This window comes from Typopeltis vanoorti, chromosome 21 (assembly GCF_054136105.1).
Source record: "Typopeltis vanoorti isolate ZY-2024b chromosome 21, IOZ_Tvanoo_1.0, whole genome shotgun sequence".
NCBI lineage: Eukaryota > Metazoa > Arthropoda > Arachnida > Uropygi > Thelyphonidae > Typopeltis > Typopeltis vanoorti.
This window is the reverse complement of record NC_143569.1, coordinates 21199784-21218946: the sequence shown is the minus strand read 5'-3', so window position 1 is coordinate 21218946 and position 19163 is coordinate 21199784. Positions and strand designations below refer to the sequence as shown.

General features: G+C 37.3%; 1 protein-coding gene across 5 annotated transcripts in view; it reads right to left on the bottom strand.

Moving 5' to 3' along the window:
* LOC150094665 (NPC intracellular cholesterol transporter 1-like) overlaps positions 1–19163 on the bottom strand; it is a 537686-nt gene that overhangs the window by 104286 nt on the left and 414237 nt on the right. The gene's annotated exons all lie outside the window — the stretch shown is intronic.

Genomic DNA, 19163 nt, shown 5'->3' with positions numbered 1-19163 from the left:
ATTTGATCACTACCTCCCCAAGCAAAAAATGAGTACAATATTCACATCCAGTTAACCTACTCAATGACCTAGGATGACTGCTTCTTTTAATTCTTTGCAGAAGGCCATGAATTAAAAATTTTATTCTCCATCTATTCTTTAATGTCACCTTATTAACTTGCTTGTTTACCATATTCCCTCTCTTTTTATCTATGAATCAAATTTTGTCTGCGACCTTCAATATATCCTCATAGCCAGCATTCCACAATCAAGCTACCAGTTTCTGAATCATTCCCATCACTCTTATAAAGAAAAAGCAGCTTCTCTACTCCACTCATCATTATCTTCTTCTTATTGTGCTATCTTCTATCGAAGGTCAGCGACCATCTTGGCGAACAAACCGCGCTCCTGTGCCAATCTGAGCAGTTGTGCACTGCTCTTTCCTGTCCACGTCTTGATGTTGTCAAACCATGATATTCTTTTTCTTCCTCTAGTTCCTTTGCCATCAATTCTTCCTACCAAAATAGTTTGTAGAAGTTGGTATTTGCTGTTTCTCATGATGTGTCCAAGATATGATGTTTTTCGTTTCTTGATTATTTGTACAAGATGTTTAGCTTTGCCAATGGATTTTAAGACCTCTTCATTGGTAATTTTTTCTGTCCATGATATCTTTAGCATTCTTCTGTATAGCCACATCTCAAAGGCTTCGATTTTCTTGATGGTTGTCGCCTTCAATGTCCATGTTTCAACTCCGTAGAGCAGAATAGACCACACATAACATTTCAGCATTCGGCATCTGACTTCCATGTTTAGGTCTTTATTGCAGAATAGTGTTCTCATTTTCATGAAGGACTGCCATGCAACTTCAATCCTTGTCTTTATATCTATTTCTGGATCCCACCGTTCATTAAGCCAGCAACCAAGATATTTATATCTTGACACTTGATCAATATTTTTCCCATTGAGTGTCAGTTTCATTGATGAGGCTGGATGTTTGCTGATGATCATGTACTCATCATTATACTATTTCATTATACTATTCTATATGGGCCTTGAATTTCAACTCCCTATTAATCACTCCCAGATGTGAACCACACTTTCTTAAAGCATAATCCTATCAATGAAATACACAGCTTGTAATCCTCTAAATGGATAACCTTACACTTGGTAACATTGAGCTAGTATCCAGTATCCTATGCATGTACTGTTTGTCAATCTATTGAAAACCTTCTATAGACGCTTAACCTCACCTTTATTTATTCTTATCTTTCTAGTTTATTGTTATCTTAAACTGAGTATTCACTTTCAAATCCTCTACATTATCTAGTACATCTATGAGGTTTTATGCTAGATAATGTAAAACCTCATCAGATGTACAGATATTTAACACAGCTGAGTCTTATTTATTTTTCTTAACCATTTCATTTCAAATACTCCGAATTTCTGTATTTCTTCCTGATTGAGTCTCCATGCCTTGATGCCATAGGTATAATAATGGTTTTATAGTTTAAATTGATCTCTATGCTGTATTTGGTCACTAATTAAATATTAAACTTGAACTTTATGTTGGCTTTATTAGTTTATCAGAGATTTTTTGAAAAATATATACAATTGTCTACAAGTTTCACCAGCAGTTCTGTCTGGCTTCTTCAGGACATGTGTAATGGTACATGGAACTCAACGTTTGCTAGTACAAAAGAAGAATGAAGTAACACTGTGAAATAAATTAAATCAATGTGTAACATCATACGCATGGAAAGTGGTGTATCAGTCATTGTTTTTTGAGCGCGTTATATAGTTTTTAGCAAAATGAAATTCTGGTAAGCTGAGCAAAGTTATTAGGCTTTTCCAGATATCTTTCAGAATCATTCCTTGATTTCTGTTTAGATTTTCTCCAGAGTAGAGTATAACTGCAGCTTCTTTGAAGTTTCTACATCGAAAATCCTCTTCTATATAAAGCATGGAACTTTTATCCCAATCGATTCATGTTCTTTTTTTCGAATTTCCAGGATTCTCGATGTTTGCCTTATGTAATTTAATCCACAGGAACATGGAATGTTGTACACACCTGCGTATATGTAGAAGGCATTAATGTTCTTTGGTGATCTTAAAATCTGATGTATTGTCTTAACTGGTTTAAGAGCAACTCTGATGTTGAAGGACTTAAGGAATTTGGCAATTTTTGTTGACACTGAGCCTGCATAAGGGATGACTATGGACGATGTATATTGCATGACAGAAGGTTGCTGTTATGGAGGGTTTCTATGAAGAATCTTTTTCATTATATTTCTTGAGTAACCGTTGTTTACCAGGGTCTGAGATATTGAGAGTGAGGTCAACAAGGAGATATTTTTCTTCTGCGATAATGTTGTCGCTCTGTTCTTAAACATATGAATTATGCTGAGTTTCTATGTAATATGGTGAGTCGATTTGAAGTGCAGGTAACATCCAGTGTGTGTTGATTTGTGGTAGATTGTGAGCTGGATTTGTCCATCCTCTTGTTTCTTGATTAGTGTATCTAGAAAAGGTAATTGGCTATTCTTTTCAAGCTCTAACTTGAACTGTATTTTTTGGTGGAAGGAATTTATTTTTGTAAGAAATTCAAATAGGGTTATTTCTGTGTCTCTCCAAATTATGAAAACATCATCTACATATCTCCACCAAACCAATGGCTTTGGGTTTAATTTGGAAAGGATGTCAGCTTCTAGTTTTTCCATGAACATATCAGCACAGGGAGATAAGGGACTGCCCATGGCTAAGCCATCAAGTTGTTCGTATATTGTGTCATTCACTTTGAAATAATTCCATGTACTGTTACACATCCTGAAGAAGCCAGACAGAACTGCTGGTGAAGCTTGTAGACAATTGTTATATTTTTCAAAAAAATCTCTGGTCAACTAATAAAGTCAATATAAAGTTCAAGTTTAAGAGTTTAAATTGTTTAATTTATTCATATTAGACTAGCCTATATTAAGTCTGTATTTTACTGGTTCTGTACTGTCGAAGTTATGAGTAATGAGATTGCCTAGATATGTAAATTGCTTTACATGTTAAAGTATATTATTTTCTAGGTTTATGAAATTTTTGTCTCATCTATTCCAATTTTCATTGTTTTAGTTTTGCTTTGATTGTTTTACATTCTAAAATTTTTGTCTTTATCATTTGTACTCTAGATTCTGCAAAAATAATATCTGCATGTTTAATATAGTTGATATTCATGTAATTTATTTATAGACCTGGTTCTTCTGCTATGGTTTTGTATATTTCTTCAATATAGACAGTAAATAAATCTGGTGAGAGTGGGCACAACTGCATGCTCTCTTTCTTACGTTGGATTTTTCTGTTTTTACAGAAAATTTGACAGTTGCTTTGGTATCTTTATAATAATTCGTAATAAAAGCTTGTATTTCTGAATCTAAAATTGTCGATTTCAAGATGTTTATAATTTTGTTCCTGTCAACAGAATCAAATGTTTGAAGTCAATAAATCTGCGGTATATAAGTAAGATGTACACCCAGCTTTTCAGCGAGGCTATTAATTAAAAATATCGTCTATATTTTTAGACTTCCCAGATCTGATGCCAGCTTGATCTTCTTTTGTCTCATTCATTAAAGTCTGGAATCTATTTCGTTTAATTATTATTATCTGATCTCCATGGACGTATTGCAGAGGTCTCTCTCATGCTAAAAGATCATTGCTGTGTCTTGAACCCATTAACCATTTCTGCACTCACCAATCACTCTCCATGTAAAGAAGATTCTCCATCTTCATGTAAATTCCCTCAATCTCTTCCCACATCTGACATTCCACAGACCTGACACGAACTTAGTAAACTTTCTCTGGACTCTCCAATACATCCTCATCCCCTTGAATAGCAGCTAACCAAATTTGTGCACAGTAGTCCACATGTGGTCTGATCGAAGCCTTATACAGGGAAACCATAACCTCTTTCCTTCTGCATGTCAATGTCATCCTCATTATGCATGCGTACAACCACCCTCTAGGACAAATGAATGTGAGTGTAGGAATAACTGAGGAAATAGCCACATTGACGATCGACAAGTATGAGTACAGGAATGACTGAAGAGCTGAATACAGTTTCCCAGGTTTTGAATCTGAATGGACAGGTAATGACATTACATAAGGATAACTGTAGGCCAAAGGAGATTTTGAAATGCAAGTACATGAATGCCCAAATTATCAGAAATAAATTAGAGGAATTTCTGGCATTGGTCAGCTCATCTTGGCCAAATATTACAGGCATCAGTGAGACTTGGTTGTCAAAGAATGATGTAGTTACAGGGATAAAATGTAACAGATATTGCACTTTCAGAGAATATAGAGGAAATAGGGCAGGAGGAGGGATATTATTAATGATAGCTGAAGAACTTCAAACAAATAATATAGAAATTACTGAAGATTGTAAATCTGAAGAAAATGATTCATTTGAAGCCGTCTGGTGTGAGATAGAGGCCAATAGGACAAAATATATTGTTGGTTGCTGCTATAGACCTGGATGTCCAAAAGATGTGAATGACTTGCATTGGCAGATTAGCACATTGAGTGCAGGCCAAACAATTATCATGGGAGGAAGTTGAAGGAAGGTCCTTTCTTCCTTCAACTATATCCCATAGTTGAAGGAAGAAAGGACCCTTTCTTCCTTCAACTATGGGATATAGATTGGAAGGAAGAAAGGGCATATGGCAAAATAGAAATGGAATTTTTTCAGGTAATTAACCTTCAGTAACTGTATAAATTCCATTTCCAGGGGACCAAAGGGGTTTTTGAGAATGTTGGATCTGGTAATAGCATCAGAACATCTATCTATAACTAAAATAGCAAATCTACCAAGATTGGGGGAATTAACCATATACTTCCTGGGAGGTTGTCGAATTTTCAATCAAGAAAAGGTTTATCGAAACTAGAAAGGTGGCAATTATAACAAATTTAGGAGGTAACTTGGAGCAGTGTCATGGTGTAAGAAGCTGCATGGGAAACAGTCGGGGATTGTTTGAGCAAAACAGTATTAGATTACATATCAGAAGGATGATCACGCTGGCCAAGTGATTAGCATATCCGCTCTCCAGCCTGCGGGTTCGAATCCCGCTGTTGGCATAGATGTTTGCGATTGTCTGTGGAAATACTAGTAGTGGTGGTAGGCAGGTAGATGGCATTGGTGGAGAGTTGTAGAGCAGGTGCCCTCCTTGGAGGGTGTCATGTAATAATAATAATAAACCAAGTAAGGATTAAGTGAATGAGTAACAATATAAAGTAGGAGCTGCAAAAAAAAAAAAAAAGCATTGTGGAAGAAAAATAACAAAAAGGTGAACAGTGCTTAGGAGCAATATAAACTGCAAGCAAGAAGGGTAGCAAGTATGGTAAGGAAAGCTAAATCAGATTTTAAGAGAAAATTAGCTAAGCAGGCCAAAGTAAATCCAAAACTTTTTTTTTTCACTAATTAAGTAATAGAAGGCATGATTATGGAAAGATAACTTTACTCAGTGTCGATGGTAGAATAATAACAGAAGCAGAAGAAATAGTTCAGTTAGTAAGTGATTGCTTTGCAAGGGTATATTATCCAGTTAATGACTTTGCAGTTACTAATGTGATAAAAACTGATGTGACAATTGAGGTAGATGAACTGGGAGTGCTCAGTATATTCAGAAACATCAATGTGAATACAGCAGTGGGATTGCATGGCATGTCAGCTTGTGCACTATGAGAATGTGCAAGTGAACCGACAGTGCCTCTGATGAAGTTGTCGAATCAAGTCTCAGCTCTGGTAAAGTTCCAAGTGAGTGGAAAGAGTTACGATAGTTCCATTACATAAATGTGGTTCCAAGACAGAAGTAGCAATTATAGACCAAGTTAAAAACTGGAGTAGTGGTTAAAGTATTGGAAATGTTAGTTAAAAGTAAAATTCAGGAATGGGTGGATAGAAATATGATACTCTATAGGGTAGCTGTATGGTTTGTAAAAGGTAAGTCCTGCCTCACTAATTTATTCACATCTTTATAATATGGTGATGATGACAGCAGAATTGAATAAAGGAAATGGTTATACCATGATACTACTGGACATTGTAAAGGCATTTGACAGAACATTGCATGAAAACTATTACATAAGGTTGGTGGAAATGGATATGAGGCTGGTGGCATGAATGGGGGGGGGGGGGTGAGAGACATCAGAGTGTGGTGTATGGAGGAGTAGAATCAAGGCAAATGAGGGTGACTGTGACTAGTGGGAAGTTCCCCAGGACGCTGTACTAGGACTACTAATACTCTTTAATTTGTACATTAATGGTATAGCAGATGTGCTGGTTGGGGGAGGGGAGGGGGGATATTCAGTTGTTTGCTGATAATGCAAAATTGGGGAGCACAATAGTTGATAAAGGTAATATACATATCTTGCAGGATAAATTAAATAAATTAGCAATGTGGGCAAAGGATAGTGGTTGTCAATTTAATGTTGTACAATGTAAGATAATACACTTTGGGATGAAAGGGGTTACATACCTCGTATGTATGTAACCCCCAATCATAGTAGATTACAGGAAATTGATGAAGTTAGGGATTTGGGAGTAATCGTGGATAGAGATATGAAATTCAGACGGCATACTGCAAGAGTTTACAAATAACTTACTGTGTTCTTCAACATCCAATTAATCCTCTAACAAGTATAAAAGGAGGTTATTGACCCTCTTTATAAGGCCATGATTCAACCACTTGATTGCTGTGCACAGAATTGTTCACCTCAGTTTCTTCACGATCTGTAGATGGTGGAGGAGAGTATTCAGAGACAAGTTGCCTAGCTGGTGACAGGTCTGTGGAATGCTCCTGATGAGGACAGACTGAAGTTGTGTGGATTGCAGGGCTTCGCTGACAAGCATAGGAGGGGGATATGATCATCATGGTTTAATATTACAATATTAATATAATAATTCACTGAACTTCTTTGCAAGTTGAAGTTATTCTGCAGAGTTTCCTAAAAGAACAATGTCATTAGCAGATCACAAGTGATTTAATTCTTTTCCATTTACTATAATTCCTCTAACAGATAAGCTTAGGCATTGATGGTTATTCATGACTTATTTTTCACGGTATTAACAACACCACAAACACTTTTATCAACAAAGATGTTTTATTAACGCTAATATTTCGCTGATTTTCAACTCAGCATCATCAGAGCACAACACACATGTAAACGTGACAGTGAGTGAGTGAAACAATATAATTGCAAAAGACAAAAGATCTAAAGTCCTATTTTTGGCGCCCTCTAACAGGAAAAAAAAAAAAAAAAAAAAAAAAAAAGCAGTTATCCAGGAGTTTTTCTTAGGATAACCGTCTCCCAAATTTTTGGCAAATTAATGCAACCATATTTGTTAAGGTTGAGAGAATTCTTTAAAGCCATTGCTGACTCAAAAAAATAATCTTTCAGATCTATAACGACTCCTAAATAGCACATTCGTTTTCCTCCATCTAATCCTGTGTGAAGGAGTGTCCAAGGTGTGGTCTGCCAGTCCCGACTTGCCATAGTAATAGTAGCGAATGTATCTTTCATGTTCTTCCAGGCAGATGTTCACTGATCTTCCTGTTTGCCCATAATAGGCCAAGTCACATGGAACTTCATACACTCCTGGGTGTGCTAAAGGGTGAAGTTTATCCTTTGGCGAGGGGATCAGGGTTGCCAGCTTGACATGAGGTTTGAAGGTGGTGCGAAGGCCATGTTTCAACAATACTTTGGCTATCTTTTCCGATGTACCTCTGATATAGGGAATAGAAATGGTCATGTTGTATTCTTGTGTATTAGGGGAGGGCCGAGTATTGGGCCTATGTAGTATTTTATCTATTTTGTAGGGATTGTAGCCGTTGGCTAAGAACGTATGGCGCAGGTACTGGAGTTCAGTAGTCAGAGCTGTATCGTTGGAACAAATGGCTCTGGCTCTGTGTGTAAGTGTTTTTAAAATGCCGTACTGTTGGACTGGATGATGATGTGATTGTTTATGTAGGTATCTTCCTGTGTGTGTAGGCTTTCTGTAAATAGAAAAAGATAGTGATCCATCTGAAAGGCAGGTGACTAATGTGTCAAGAAATGGTAAACAGTTATTTGATTCTTTTTCTACTGTGAAGTGAATTTTGGGGTGTTGGCTGTTTAGGTAGGTGATAAAAGTATCCAAAGTGTCTTGTCCATGGGGCCAGATGGCAAACACATCATCTACATAGCGCAACCACACTTGTGGCTTGTATGTAGCTGTGGTAAGTACTTTGTTTTCAAAGTGTTCCATGTAAAAATTTGCTAATGGGGGAGAGAGGGGGGAACCCATAGCAGCACCATTAATCTGTTTGTAGAATTTCCCTCCCCATGTAAAGTAACCTGCATTCATGGTAAATTGAAATAATTCAAAAATATCTGGGGGAAATTTAGACTTGATTAAATCAAGAGTGTCTATAAGTGGTACATTGGTAAATAGGGAGGTGACATCGAAACTAACCATTATGTCTGAATTTTTTAGGATTAGACTCGAAATTATGATGAAAGTAGAGCAGGGTATCCACGATCTTCCGCCAGCAATAGCCAATAATGTGTGACTAGACATAGCAAGTATTCTAAACATGGCTAAGCCTCCAAAAAGCAATATGCCACATAAGCAAATAACTGCCCTAAAAAAGTTATATAATAATAAAAATATCATTATTACAAAAGCCGATAAAGGAAATGCAACAGTTATCATGAATAAAGAAGAGTAAAACAGAAAAATGCAAGATCTCATATGTGACAGTTCCACGTATCAAATTATACATCGAGACCCTACGATGTCGCAAAAGAAAAAAGTCCGAAAATTACTGAAAAAAGTGACATCATGGCCCAAAGAAATCATCAGAAAAATAAAACCAATTCATGTTAAAACACCCCGTATTTATGGATTACCAAAAATCCACAAAACTAATATTCCCCTACGCCCCATAGTTGATAGCATAGATAGTCCCACATATAAACTGGCCCGGCATTTAGCTAAGTTGCTTGCCCTCTTACTGGCAACTCCTCTACTTTTGTAAAAAATTCAATCCATTTCAAAACATTGGTTAAAAATCTAATCCTAAAAAATTCAGACATAATGGTTAGTTTCGATGTCACCTCCCTATTTACCAATGTACCACTTATAGACACTCTTGAATTAATCAAGTCTAAATTTTCCCCAGATATTTTTGAATTATTTCAATTTACCATGAATGCAGGTTACTTTACATGGGGAGGGAAATTCTACAAACAGATTAATGGTGCTGCTATGGGTTCCCCCCTCTCTCCCCCGTTAGCAAATTTTTACATGGAACACTTTGAAAACAAAGTACTTACCACAGCTACATACAAGCCACAAGTATGGTTGCGCTATGTAGATGATGTGTTTGCCATCTGGCCCCATGGACAAGACACTTTGGATACTTTTATCACCTACCTAAACAGCCAACACCCCAAAATTCACTTCACAGTAGAAAAAGAATCAAATAACTGTTTACCATTTCTTGACACATTAGTCACCTGCCTTTCAGATGGATCACTATCTTTTTCTATTTACAGAAAGCCTACACACACAGGAAGATACCTACATAAACAATCACATCATCATCCAGTCCAACAGTACGGCATTTTAAAAACACTTACACACAGAGCCAGAGACATTTGTTCTAATGATACAGCTCTGACCACTGAACTCAAGTACCTGCGCCATACGTTCTTAGCCAACGGCTACAATCCCTACAAAATAGATAAAATACTACATAGGCCCAATACTCGGCCCTCCCCTAATACACAAGAATACAACATGACCATTTCTATTCCCTATATCAGAGGTACATCGGAAAAGATAGCCAAAGTATTGTTGAAACATGGCCTTCGCACCACCTTCAAACCTCATGTCAAGCTGGCAACCCTGATCCGCTCGCCAAAGGATAAACTTCACCCTTTAGCACACCCAGGAGTGTATGAAGTTCCATGTGACTGTGACTTGGCCTATTATGGGCAAACAGGAAGATCAGTGAACATCCGCCTGGAAGAACATGAAAGATACATTCGCTACTATTACTATGGCAAGTCGGGACTGGCAGAGCACGCCTTGGACACTCCTTCACACAGGATTAGATGGAGGAAAACGAATGTGCTATTTAGGAGTCGTTATAGATCTGAAAGATTATTTTTTGAGTCATCAATGGCTTTAAAGAATTCTCCCAACCTTAACAAATATGGTTGCATTAATTTGCCAAAAATTTGGGAGACGGTTATCCTAAGAAAAACTCCTGGATAACTGCTTTTTTCGTAAAAGGGGGACAAAAATAGGACTTTAGATCTTTTTGTCTTTTGCAATTATATTGTTTCACTCACTCACTGTCATGTTTACATGTGTGTTGTGCTCTGATGATGCTGAGTTGAAAATCAGCGAAATATTAGCGTTAATAAAACATCTTTGTTGATAAAAGTGTTTGTGGTGTTGTTAATACCGTGAAAAATAAGTCATGTATAATTCCTCTATTTTTCCAATCCAGATCTTTAAATATTTCTTCTAGGGCTTGGCTGAGTTATTAGCGTATCCGCTCTTCAGCCAAAAGACTGCAGGTTCGAATCCTGCTTTGGGCACGGATGTTGGTGATTGTCTATGGAAATACTAGTGGTGGTGGTGGTGGTGGTGGTGATGGGCAGTACATGGCACTGGTGGATTTGAGTGGTGGGGACAGAGTTGTAGAGTAGATGCCCTCCCTCGATGAGTCTTTGGACTCCCTGGAGGTGTCTAATAATAATAATAATAATAATAATTTAGATGAAATGGTATCTCGCTGTCTAATCTCTTTTTTTTTATAGGAAATTTCATATTTGTTCCTGATTTTATAGATGTAGTTGAATTTTTATATGTAAGACTAAGTATATCAATATAAGTTTTTTTTTATATTCCTTGATTTGTAAGGGCTTCTAAAACAGCTATTGTTGATATTGAATCAAATGCCTTTTCAAAATCTATGAATGACATACCTAAGGGTTTTTGGTATTCATCTTTTCCATTATTTCTTTTATCACATTATTATTATTATTATTATTATTATTATTATCTGAGACCTCAAGAGAGGCTCTAAATCACCCAAACCAATTGTCATACCCTCTCTTAAATTCATTTACACTCTATATACTCACTACCTTTGAAAGCAAACTATTCCACTCACTCACTGCTCTATGAAAGAAAAACCTAGCTCTTATCCCTTTCTTGACTGCAAACAAATTTAATTTCCATGGATGCCCATGTGTTCTCTTTCCACCTTCCATATAATGAAATATTTCATCAGACTATATCTTATAGCACCTATTCAAAAGTTTATATACCTCTATCAGATCATCCCTCTATCTCCTGATAGCAAGTCTGTAATCCATGTAGATGCAATCCATCCTTGTAATCTAAATCCCATAATCCCGATATAATCTTCGTAGCCCTGTAAATCCATCAATGGGTGGCCTCTTGGGAGAAGGGAGACGATGTCAGGTAACACTGAGCCCAGTGGAGTCTAGAAGGGATAATGCTGGGTAACAATGGCATTTATATGCTTTATACTAATGCCAGGAGTATCCGGAAAAAGGGAGAGGAATTAGTGGCGCAGATAGCATCAGCCTGGCCAAAAATTATTGGGATCCCTGAGACGTGGTTGACAGAAGGGGATGTAATAACAGGAATAGAATTCGCTGGGTATAGCATTTTTCGTCAGGATAGGAGGGGAAAGTGTGGTGGTGGGGTACTGCTTATGATAAGTGATGACCTATGTCCTCTAAGAGTGGAGGCTTTGGAAGGAAGTGAGACAAATGATTTTGGGAGCATATGGTGTGAGGTAGAGGTAGGTAAGACAGGATATTTAGTGGGGTGTTGCTACAGACCCAGGAGCACAGAGGATGGGGACCAGGAGATGTTTAGACAGCTAAGTTTGGCAAGTGCAAAAAGAATGATTGTTATGGGAGATTTTAACTACAGTAGTATAAATTGGAGAGAGGAAGATGCATGTAGCAATAGGGGAATGGAATTTCTAGAATTCTTGAGGGACAAATGTCTTAGGCAACATGTAACAGAGGGAACAAGAGGTTTAAGAGTTTTGGATTTGGTTATAGCATCAGAAGAGTTGATAATAACTGAGTTGACATATCTCCCCCACCAGTTGGAGAGAGTGACCATATGGTTTTGACTTGGAATATGAATAGACATGCAGGAGTATCAAAGAGACGGGAACTTATGTGAAATTATAATGCAGGTGATTATAATAATCTTAGACGTCAACTTTGGGAAGTTTCATGGAGGGAGGAATTGGAAGGCCGGGATATCATTAGTGCGTGGGAAATTGTGAAAGAATATTTGTTACCAGCAATGGTAAGTTGTATACCACGAGTGAAGAAGAGGACACAATTTGGAGTAAAGTGGATGACAAACAATATTAAACAGGAATTGCATGCGAAAAAGAGGCTATGGAAGATATATAAGGAGACAGGTGAAGAGAAAATGCATGAAGAATATAAGACACAGGCCAGAAGAGTGACTAGTGTGGTATGGAAAGCAAAACTGGAATATGAGAGGAGATTGGACCTAAGATCCAAAGAAAATCCTAGGGAATTTTTTAGCTATTTGGCCAGTAGGAGGAGAAATGACTGTGGAAGAATGATATTGTGGGATAAAAATGGGAATAGAGTGACTGATGCAGAGGACATAGTGGAATTGTTCAATTAACACTTTATTGGAGTATTTCATCCTAGAGATATCAGTTTTAATGCTAGAGAGATAGGGCTGGTTCGAGGTTTAAAGGTAGAGGAGGAGAGTGTGTTTCAGATACTGAGTACTCTGGATGTCAGTAAAGCTTTGGGACTGGATGGTATTTCACCACGAGTTTTGAGAGAATGTGCTAGGCAACTGACAGTGCCTTTAACGTGACTTTTCAATGAAAGTCTGGCTTTGGCAAAGGTGCCCAGGGAATGGAAGGAAGGTAAGATAGTGCCATTGCATAAGCGCAGTAGCAGACTGGAAGTGTCTAATTATAGACCAGTTTGTGTGTCATCAGTAGTTGTTAAGATCTTGGAGAAAGTAGTGAGGGACCGTATACAGCATTGGGCAGATGAGGGTAATGTTATCTGTGAGAGTCAACATGGATTTGTGAAATGGTGCTCTTGTTTTAGCAATATGCTAGCCTTTTATAATAAAGTTACAAGAACATTAGATGAGGGAAAGGCATATACTGCAATTTTCTTAGACTTAGCAAAGGCATTTGACAGGGTGCCACATGATAAGCTGATATTTAAGTTGCAGCACATGTGTCTGGATGTCAGATTGGTCAACTGGATTCAGGATTGGCTGTCTGATAGGTATCAGAGAGTTGTGTATGGTGCAGCAGTTTCAAGGAGGCAGGGTTACAAGTGGGGTCCCACAGGGCTCAGTACTAGGACCTATATTGTTTCAATGACATTGCCAGTAGATTGCAAGGGGATATTCAGTTGTTTGCAGATGATGTGAAGCTGGGAAGGATTATTAGTAATAGTGCAGATGTGGTAGTTCTGCAAGAGGATTTGAATAAGCTAGATAGATTGGCAAATGAATGGGGGTGTCAGTTTAATGCAGAAAAATGTAAGGTCTTGAGGTTTGGGAAACATCTATGGGATGCTGCATACTCTATGGGAGGAGTTATACTGGAGGAAAGGGGAGATGAGATCTGGGGTTGATGATTGATAGAAACCTGACGTTTAGGGAACATATTGCAAAGGTGGTGAAGGTAACACAGAGGATTGCTGCAATTATGAGAAGGACACTGACCTGCAGAGATAAGAGGGTTATCATTCCATTGTATAAATCTCTGATTAGACCACACTTGGACTATTGTTCTCAGATTTGGTCCCCAGGATTTGAAGGGGATAAATTAACTGTGGAACGGATACAAAGACGGTTTCAGGACTGTACAATGTTAGTTATGAGGATCGGCTGAGGGAATGTGGACTGCAGAGTTTGGTGGATAGAAGAAGGAGAGGTGGTTACAGGGTTGACACTGGGGAGTTCTTTCGCTTGGTTGAACAGCAGGAAGGAGTGATGACAAGAGGCCATCCCTGGAAGTTACGAAAGGAAACTGTGAGCAAGAAGGTGAGGAGCGGTTTCTTTGCGTGGAGGATGGTTGAACTGTGGAATGCATTGCCTGATGGAGTGGTGAGAGCAAGAACGGGCAATGAGTTTAAGGAGTGGTATGATAGACTTTGTGTTTCTCAGGGGGGGGACCTCCCCTCGATGAGTCTTGACAGACTTTATGTTCTTAGGAAGGACCTCCCATGATGAGTGTTTTGACTCCATGGAGGCCTGAATAATAATACTAATAATAAAAAACTCTTCTTTGCACCCTTTCCTATTAAAACACATGATAATAATCTAAGTGTGGTCATATCAAGGCCCTTAAAGAGGCAAAATGATTTCCTTATCCTTATGTGTCAAAATTTCTTCAATGTCACAGTTATCCTCTGAGTTGTATTTGAAACTTTTGCTATGTGACCTTTGAACCAAATTCCTATCCACCATTATGCTAAGATCCCTAGCCTCATCAGTTACTTGTAGCATAGCCTCACTAATATAATATGCAACTGGAAATCTCATCACACCAAGGTGCACTTCCTTACTGATAGCCATTTTCTTTTGCCCAAATTTCCAGCCTATTCAAATCATTTTGTAAATACTGGATATCAGGTGCATCTCTGATTAGCCTATCATCAGCAAACAATTGCACATCTTCTGTTAAACCCTTATGTCATTAATATATAGATTAAACAACAATGGCCCAAGGACTCAATCCTGAACACCACTGGTCACCAGGAGATTCATACCCAGCATATTCCACTTTTTATATCTGTTTATCAACCATCCACTGATCCAAATCAAGAGTTTATATTCCAATCTCATATTCTCCAGTTTATGCAACAACCTTTTGTTTGGCATTTTTTCAAATGCCTTAAAAAATCCAACATTGTAATATTTTTTCATTTTATGACATTGTTATAAAATAAGAGCAAACTGCTAAAACACGACCTTTCTTTAGTAAACCCATGCTACTACTTGTACAGTATAGCTTTTGTTGAAAGTTTTTTTTGCTCGGTTAGGCTATAAATTAAAATACCAAAAAATTATATTCTTGTTTTCATCCTTTATCCAAGTATAAGTAAAACAAAGTTTCACATGAAGTAACTTCATGTGAAAAGAGGCTAATGACTTCACATCAATTGACTTAGTATCCCATAATGCAATGCATATATCCTTTCAGACATGTATAATACTATACATTATGGGAAGGGCCATCACTTAGACCCATTTTGCCCATTATTGAGGTCTCATCAATGGGAGCCAGACCCAGAAGTGATACCAAGGTTGAAGTAATGCAGAAGTCATATTTCCATATGCAAGTAGTCAAAAGGTGTCACACCATATTACTAAAATACTCTGGATTAGAGATAGATTTGAAAGTTTTTTTTCACTTGGTTATACAAGTGAAAAAAAACTTCTCAAACTCCTTAAATCACAAGCTTCTTTTAGTAATCAGGTGGATGAAGAGCATTTTTCTTTATTTTTTGGAAAATGGCAATGAATATAACCATCCTCACTGAACAGTTTCAAAAGATATTCAAAGGAAACTAATTCCAGTGTAGATTACATTTCCCTGTATAGAATGTGTCTTTCTTGCTTTTAGTTACTTTAAACATACAGCACTCTCACTGATATATGAAGGCTTGATGCAGTGTATGTCCTTCAATATCAATTTCACAGTTCATCCTGGAGAGTAGATAAAAATCCACATAAAAGAACTTCCAAGATTACAAAATTCAATTCAGCAAGTGTACACGTGTCCAACACAAAGATTCAAAGCAAATGTTATGCCAACATGGCTGTCACTAGTACAATGATGTGATGTAAAACACATAGACAACTTTTCTATGTAACTCCCTAAGGATTACAGTATCAAGGTAAGCCAGCTGACTAAAAAATATTTTAGTTAGCTGGTAATATAAAGAAAACAGATAATCTGTTTCCTTATATTGCCATCTCTCATCCACATGGTAGTTTTAATAATACTAAATGAACAGCTGCATTAAGAAATGTGTACAAATAAATTTTAAAAGTTTTATCCTCTAACTAAAACTTAATTTTAAAAAATGTATAAGATACTTAATATTTATAACACTGAAAAACAATTATAATGCATAATTTCCAATTTTTCAGATTTTACAGTATAACTTTTAGGTTGTAAGAAAACCTTATTAGATATAGAGGATAACCAAATATGGAGGAGAGTAGAGTAGATGGTAGAAAAGGATATACAAAAAGCTACCCATGGGAATTGAATGAGAGTCAGAGTGAATAGTGGATTTTTTATTTATTTTTTCAGTGTAGTGGGTGAGTGAGATGCACTGTAAGAGTGTATCAGGAACATTTGAATTGACAGTAACATTCATTGTAGCAAATATATATTGCTGGTTGAACATTCCTTGAGATGAATGGTAACTGTATAAACTCTGTTAATTGTTGGAATAAGTGAGACATGGTTGGATGAGGACCACATCCTGACAGGAATAGAGATGAAAGGGTATGATGTGTTTTGTGAGGATAGAAACAGTAAAAAGGAAGGGTTGATGATAGAGAAAGAGTTGTGTATACATAGTAGAGATGCAAGAGAGAAATAGTGCCACTGGTTTTGAGGCAGTATGGTGTGAGATAGAGGTGAATAGAATGAAATACTTGATTGGATTGTTGTTATAAACCTAGTATTGTATGAATGGGAATCTGCTGCAAGTGGTCAGTGAGATCAGATACCATGGAATGATGGTAGATGGGTAGTTGCATTTTAAGACCCACATTGCTAGGCTGTTAAGTCATCTCATCAGATGATCACAGTGCTGAAGTATACCCTTTTATCACTAATGTAATGTGGATGACAGTGACAAATAGTGATAAATATATAATCAAATTAACCAAGCAAATAAGAAAAGAGTGATCATTATGGGTGATTTCAATTATGGCAATATAGACTGGGATGATGAGATTGGAAGTAAAGAAAATGAGTTCCTTGAGTTTTTGAAAGACAACTACCTCAGACAGTATGTAACAGAGGGCATATGAGAATTGAGGGTCTTGAATTTGATCAAGTCAAATCCAAGAGGATGTAATTATAAATGAGGTGTCCAATCACCCAGTAACTGGTGAGAGTGACCGTGAAGTGATTATCTGGGTAGTTGCCAGCAGTGTAAGGACCTCGGTGAGAAAAGGGTATATATATAAAACTACAAGAGGGAAGTGATTATAAAGAGCTCAGGAGACAGCTTGCAGGTGTAGCATGGAATGAGGAGTTAGCTGGAAAAGAGATCAATGCAGCTTGGGGGATTTTCAAAATCTAACTAGTAGATGCAATGTCTAAATGTATTTCAAGGGTGAGAAGGTTAAATAAGGTAGCTGTGAAATGGATGAATAAAGAGATAAAGCATGCAATACAGAGAAAAAGGGCATTATGGAGGCAGCATAAGAGAATTGGTAATAACCAATTCCATGTGGACTACAAAGTCCAGGCACGGCATGTGACAATGAAGCCAAAAAGACTCCTAGGGAGTTCTTTTGATATGTAGCTAGCAAAAAAAAAAAAAAAAGTATGATTATGGAAGAATGACATTGATTGGAGAAAATGGTATAAGGACAACTACTGCGGAAGATATAGTGGAGATTCTTAATGAGCAGTTCATAAAGGTCTTTCATTCTTGTGAATGTGACATCATGGAGATGGAGAGATTGAGAGCAGTTAATGATGGAGAGGAGAGACTGACTGTAAGTGAGCAAGAGGGGTATGGAAATTTGAGCAAACTAGATTTAATAAGGCTGTGGGACTTGATAATATATCATCACGTATTCTGAAGGAATGTGCCAGGGAGTCGATATCTGCCTTGACATATTTTTTTGATGCGAGTCTTGCACTGGTCATGTTCCTAAGGAGTGGAAGGAGGAAAAGTTTGTTCTGCTTCATAAAGGAGGTGATAGGCTTTTAATTTGATGCTTGAGTTCTATCTGTTTGTCAGGTATTGTTGTTAAGTTGCTGGAGAACCTTGTGAGAATTAGGATACAGAATTGGGTTGACAACAATGGTATTTATTATCTTTGATGGACAGCATGGATTTGCTAAAGGGAGGTTATATTTTAGTAATCTACTTACTTATTACAATAAGGTGACTGCTTCCTTGAACAGATGAGAGGGATACACAGTAATATACTTAGATTTCGCAAAGACTTTTGATAGATTAACACATAAGTTGATAGTCAAACTACAGCGGATGGGGCTGGATATTAGATTAGTGCATTGGATCAGAGACTGATTATCTGATATGTATCAGCAAGTTGTGTACAGGGAAGCAATATCCTGGAAAAGAATGTCACTAGTGGTGTACCTCAGGGGTCTGTTTTAGGGCCATCATTACTGTTTAACTTGTATATTAATGATATTATCGAATATTTGGATGGAGATATTCAGTTGTGTGCAGATGATGCAAAGTTGGGACAAACTATGAAGAGGAGAGAAGATCTTGTGACCTTACAAGAAGACTTGAATAAATTGAGTGATTGAGTATGGAAATGGGGATGTGAGTTCAATGTTGCAAAATATAAGGTTTTAATATTTGGAAAACAAAGATGGGATGCAGAATTTATGCTTGGTAAGGATATATTGTTTGAGGTGGAGAAAAGAAGAGATTCTGGGGGTGAAAGTAGATAAGGATCTAAAATTTAGGCACATAGCCAAAATTGTGAAGACAACACAGAGGCTTCTGGGAATGATGCAGAGGACACTGACTTGTAGAAGTAGGGAGATTCTTGTTCCATTGTATAAGGCTTTGATTAGGCCACATGGACTACTGTGCCCAGATTTGGTCACCTGGTTTTGCAGGTGACATTATAGAATACAGGTCAACCTGCATTCTATAATGAAGAGATGTTGGAAAGGGAGTGACTGAATAAGTTAGTTTCTGACCTCTGGAATGTCAAATATGAGGAAAGATTGAGAAGATGCAATTTACGGTCTAGTGGACAGGAGGAAGAGGGAAGATATGATAGAGACCTACAAGTTAGTAAGGGGTTGTTATAGGATCAATGTTGAAGAGGTTCTACAGAAAAC